Source organism: Alexandromys fortis, unplaced genomic scaffold (genome assembly GCF_014885135.2).
Source record: "Alexandromys fortis isolate MF-2015 unplaced genomic scaffold, M_Fortis_MF-2015_v1.1 scaffold_0, whole genome shotgun sequence".
Classification (NCBI taxonomy): Eukaryota; Metazoa; Chordata; class Mammalia; order Rodentia; family Cricetidae; genus Alexandromys; species Alexandromys fortis.
In genome coordinates, this window is record NW_026067949.1 from 6,486,590 (window position 1) to 6,492,589 (window position 6,000).

Below are 6,000 nucleotides of genomic sequence, written 5' to 3' on the forward strand. Positions count from 1 at the left end.
ACTGCATTCTCTATCCTGTGAGGTCTCCTTTTAGAAAACTCCAGAGCCGATTCAGGTTACATCAAGGTATCAGTAGTTATGCAGGGACATAAATAAATAAATAAATAAATAAATAAATAGATAGATAGATAGATAGATAAATAAATAAATAAATAAATAAATAAATAAATAAATAAACCTTCCTAAGGGCCAGAAGCACTCCTGTGAAAATAAGACACTGCCAAGGAGTGCATCTGTGGGCTCTTCCATGCTTCTCCCCTGAACACGACAACTAAAGCAGTTCTTTCTTTCTTTCTTTCTTTCTTTCTTTCTTTCTTTCTTTCTTTCTTTCTTTCTTTCTTTCTTTCTTTCTTTCTTTCTTTCTTTCTTTCTTTCTTTCTTTCTTTCTTTTATGTNAAAGAGCAATCAGGGTTCCCTGCCCTGTGGGAAGTCCTTCGAGACAGGGTTTCTCTGTGGTTTTGGAGCCTGTCCTGGAACTAGCTCTTGTAGACCAGGCTGGCCTTGAACTCACAGAGATCCGCCTGCCTCTGCCTCCCGAGTGCTGGGATTAAAGGCGTGCGCCACCACCGCCCGGCCCTAAAGCAGTTCTTATAAAACAGTGTTTATAAATTGATGTGGGATTTCCCTCTCTATGCTGTGATTACCATTAATGAATAAAGAAACTGCTTTGGACCTATAGCAGGGCAGAATTTAGGTAGGTGGGGAAGAAGGAACTAAATGCTGGGAGAAAGGAGGCAGAGTTAGAGAGAAACCATGTAGCCCACCAAAGCCAGATGGAACTTTAGCTAGTAAGCCACAGCCACGTGGTGATATACAAATTAATAGATATGGGTTAAATTAATATGTAAGAGTTATTCAATACGAAGCTAGAGCAAATGAGCCAAGCCGTGATTTAATTAATACAGTTTCTGTGTGATTATTTTGATTATTATTTTTGGCTGGGAACCAACAAGTGGCCCCTGCCCCCTGAAACAGTAAATGTACCTTGTTTACCTGTAAGAGGAAAATGGCCTCTAGATTGAGTTATTAAACAAGACTGAGTTCTGTGTTTAGATTAGTTCAGAAATGTTAAACATGAAGGCATGATCAAATGTACACAGTCAAATGAAGAAAAAAGGATGCAAAAGTTGCAATGTAAAATTTCTTTTTCTCTTTTTTCTTCTTGCCAGGAAGAACTGATAAGTGTTTGAGGAGATAGATATGATTACCTTGTTTTGGTGTTACTCGACGTATGTATGCATTGAAACATCTCATGACATCCCGTAAATATATATAATTTTTGGTGCCAATTTTTATGAGTGAAAAAAGGGACTTTAAAGCCATCTAGCCACCTTACGTTCTTCACAGGGCACTTTACATGCTCCTCTGTTGACCTCTACTCGTAGGAAGTGGTTAGATGAAAGCCCTACTTTTCTCTCTCCCCAGACTCTGTCCCCTCAGAAAACCCACCAAGAGTTAGCCCCTCCCCAGGGCTGCTCAAGACCATGCCTACTGCTGTTTAAGACCTGGCCCATAGATCTGTCTTGCATGCCCTGTGTTCTGTTTCCTGCCTTTCTGAGGGCCACCCGGGAGGGCTCTGCTTTGCATTGCCCTGTTTATTAAATCTGGACTTATTAATTCATCTGATTTGACTTATTGCGTCAGTGGCAGAGGAATTCAGAAACCAGGGGGCCCAAGACTTAACAGGGGGCACTAAAGGAGGCGGGAGGCCAGGGAGAGGGCCTTTCATTTATTTGTTGATTCTGCTGTTCCTTCTTCCTACAGTTCCCCTGTCTGAGCAGGGGAAACTAGTTCCTTTCTACTTCTGTGGAGTCTCTTGTAGCAGCATCACTGCATCCCGAGGTCCTTTTCTTGATGAAGCCGAGCTCCTGCTCTAACATCCTAGGTTCCTGTAACTCCATTCTCTCTTCTTTTGCTGCCCATCTCCTAAGGGTGGGACCAGCTTCGGTGATATCCCTTGTTCTTCAAAGCTCCCTGCTTCTCCTGGCTTTTTAATACCTGTGTAATGCATTTCTTTTCTTTTTTAAAAATCCGTTTGTTGAAATGTATCATGTGTATTTCTGTTAGACTTATTCCTTCTGTGTTTTAATTTTTTAGATGTGAAATGGAGATGATGATGAACAAGATGGTGATAACACTTGATTTGGTTATGCAGATTAAATTAGTTAATATAGGTAGGTTCTTAGAACATATATTTACATATATTTAGTGTTACTCAACATATGTGTGCATTGAAATATCCCATAAATATATGTAATTTTGGTTAAAGTAAAACACACATACACATTTATATTAAATATATCATGCCATATATACATATATAATATACATACATACATATATATATACACACACACATACTGTTATTATTGTTAATTCCATTTACCACCCTTCTCCCCTCCCTAAGGAAAAAATACATGGTCTAGGTAAATTTACAGGGGACTTTTACTAAACATATAAAGGGCAATTTTATATCTCTAAACATGGAAAAAGAGGAGGAATTCCTAAATAATTTTATTTTGTGTTGCTAAGAACATTATAGCACAGCTGAAGAAATAGTTTACAAAAATTATATTATTATCTTAAATCAAAAATCAAGATAACGCTGGGCAGTGGTGGCACATGCGTTGAATCCCAGCGCTCTGGAGGCAGAGGCTGAGGCAGGTGGATCTCTGTGAGTTTGAGGCCAGTCTGGTCTACAGAATGAGTTCCAGGACAGCCAGAGCTGTTATGCAGAGAAACTCTGTCTCAAAAAACAAAACAAAAACAAGCATCCAGATAGAACATCCTAGTAAGACATGAACAATGAAAACACGGTAGCACAGTAAAGCGTAAGCTCCATGACTAAGTCAGAAATTCATGTTTCTCTGAAGTCATGGCCTCAGCATTAGGATTTCTAGAAATGCAATCACCATATTAATAGGTGTAATTGAATTTCAGAGACCCGGAGCTTATTGAATCTGTGGTTTCTCTTTCCTATTTATATTTACTTCCCTGGATCCAAGTTCTCTGGACTTCAAATACTATCCTGACCTGTTTTTACAGTTCTCAAGTGAAGAGGATATTAGGGCCAGCAGAATGTTGCCAGTAATGGTATGTGGCATGCAGGCCTTGCAATGTGAGTTTGATTCCCAGGACCCATGCAACGTTGGATACAGGATATTATCTTCTCACTTGACACACATACATAAATTAGCATGCCCACACAATAATCGGAAATTTTTAAAGCATTTTAAAAATATTACCAGCCTTGTACAAAACCAGAGAAGAGCAAGCAAAATCACCAGAGATAGGGACTGCTATGTGTGAATCAATGTCCTAAAATGTTTACTGCTCACCTACTTATCAAAAAGGCTTGGCTGTCCTCTGGGTTCAATATAGCTGTGTTTGGAATAGACTTATTTAACTTTAAAATGTTCTTTTGAATGTAACACATATTCATAAATGTGCACACATTTACAATACACCACAGACTTCACGAAATGATTCCAGCCCTTTAAACAGCACCCAGATAAATGGCATAATTGGTCTCCACTCTTCTTGGTTCTTGCAAATGCAAACCCACATTTTCATGCTGCCAGTCTTTAGGCAATTGTTTACAAATGTGATTTTCATATTCTTGGTTATTTCTTCAACCCTGGATAATATTTTTGCCCAGCAGAAAGAAAACATCTTAACTTTATCATCATCTTGCCCAATCTCTTTGAACAACTTGAAAACTTTAACAGAAAAGAGAATTCAAAACTACAAGTCACGCAACATGAAACTAACAGAATTGTGTAGGATGGATGCGGTGTTTTTTTTTTTTCTCCTTAAGCAGACAGAACATAACAGTGAGAAAAAACATAGTACTTCACTTTAAATAGCTTAGAGAGAATGACACTTTGTGTCTTCAAGGTAGCATGCATACAATGGAATGGGCAAGTTGCTATGGAAACAAATGAATGACAGGAAAAACAGTCACATAAATTTGTATAATTTATGGGTTTCTGAGAATTTTCAGTTCTAAGTTTATAATACACAGAACTTTTACCAATAGGGCATTTATATTTCTTGGTAAACATATTTTTGTCTGTATATGCAGCGATATGTCTATTGATTGAATTACTTTGAAAAGCCTACCTGAATGATTAGAAATCTGCAAGTCTTTTCATTGTTAATAATATTTGCTTTCTTTGTTATGTGTGTGTGTGTGTGTGTGTGTGTGTGTGTGTCTGAGAGGAGGTCTCATTGTGTAGCTCAGGTGCCCTTGAACTTGTGAACCTCCCACCCCAGACTCCCACTTTACTTACTTACAGAGTCAGTACAATACCATTAACAATTTAAATTCTTAGAAATTTAGCAGTGAGACATATGTGTAGAAATGAGGAAATAAGAATACTGGTCTAAAAACTAATACATTAAAATGCCAGTTTCTGACTAGTAAATGAATATGAAATCAGTCTAGAAGCAGTGGTAGGAATATGTGTTCTGATGGAAGGCCTTAGCCCACAGATATTTTCTTGTGTTTTTTCAAAAGAAGAATAGACATCAGTGTTCCACTAAGCATTTATTTGAAGCCTTCTCTGGTCACAGCGTTCTTCTAGGTACTGTGCAGAGGCCAACAATAAAACCTTCTCAGCAAAATCCCTGTTCTTACCACAGAATAGACAAGTGACAACCCCTCCACATTAACGAATAGTAAGTTTCTAATGAGAACCAAGCAGAAGGATTCTTTACTAGTGAGTGCTTGGGAAAGTCCTCATGGGGGTCTGAATCCTGCTTGACATGAAGGAGGTGGGTGGGTGATGGCTGCAGGAATAACCAAGTGAAGACAGAGCCCAGGCAGACTCTAGCATAGAAATGAGCTTTTTCTCTTCTAAGAATTAGGAGATGCATTTTTTATTCAGTCCCCAAGTCCAAGTGCACATCAGATCACCATATTGTTCATTTGGAGTCAAGTATTCAAAGGGAAGAAGAATGTTGCCTTTGGCTTTTTCTGTAGCCATGGCCTTGATTCTTCAAAATCTTTTGCTATCAGACAGAAATCTGGTTGGCAGCAGTGTCTTTTGCCCCTCCTAGTCTCCTAGTCGTCTTCCTACATTTATTTTCTCCCTCCTACCTCTACCCTCTTCTCTTCCTCTCCTATCCTTTCAGCTTCCCCTCCAGCCACAAGCATCTGTGATGTGCCCTGGGTGTGCATACACATGACACAGTCCCCGTGAAGGATGTTTAAAGCCAACAGACCCATCCGTAGGAGTTCACAAAGAACAGGTGGTCCTCAGCCAACAAACTCAAATGCACAGCTTGCTTCAGCCTTGGCTGATTTTTCTGAGGCAGAATTGAAAAGTTCCAGATTTCCAAATTTCAAAACACAATAACCTCTTATGTTTGTTTCACTTATTATAGCAAATGCCTCATTTGTGAGATCAACATGTTTGGCGTGTGCACTAAGAGGTGGGAGTGTGGGGGAAAGTGTTATGCCAACAGTGAGGGGAAACTAAACTTTGTTCTCTGTGCATGAAAATAATGACTAATTCCTTTACACCAGGGCTGTCCTCTGGGATACTAGTTTTGAAAACTCAGCTCGTTGGTGGGGAATAAATAGACATGTAAATAAAGCTCCAGGATAAAAAGCACAAAGTGGATTATATGCTAGGGAGGAATATAAAAACCTCCCACGCTACACAACAAATCCAAGATGGAGTATATTTCAGAGCATTTTGACAAGTAGATAGGGAAGAATTGCTTTCTATTTTACTTCTCCAGATTACAAAAGATTAAATACAACTGTTGAGGCAGGGGCTATGATTCCGTTGGTAGAGTGCTTGCATATGCTGGGTTTGATCACCAGCGTTGTACAATCCAGGCATGATTGGCCAAGCAGTGATTTAAATAATATAGTTTCTGAGTGATTATTTCTGATCTGGGCAGCTGGAAATGAACAAGCATCCTCCGCCAACAGGCTGGGACTGATGAGATACCTTAGTGGTTACAAGCACAAGCTGCTCTTGCAGAGGT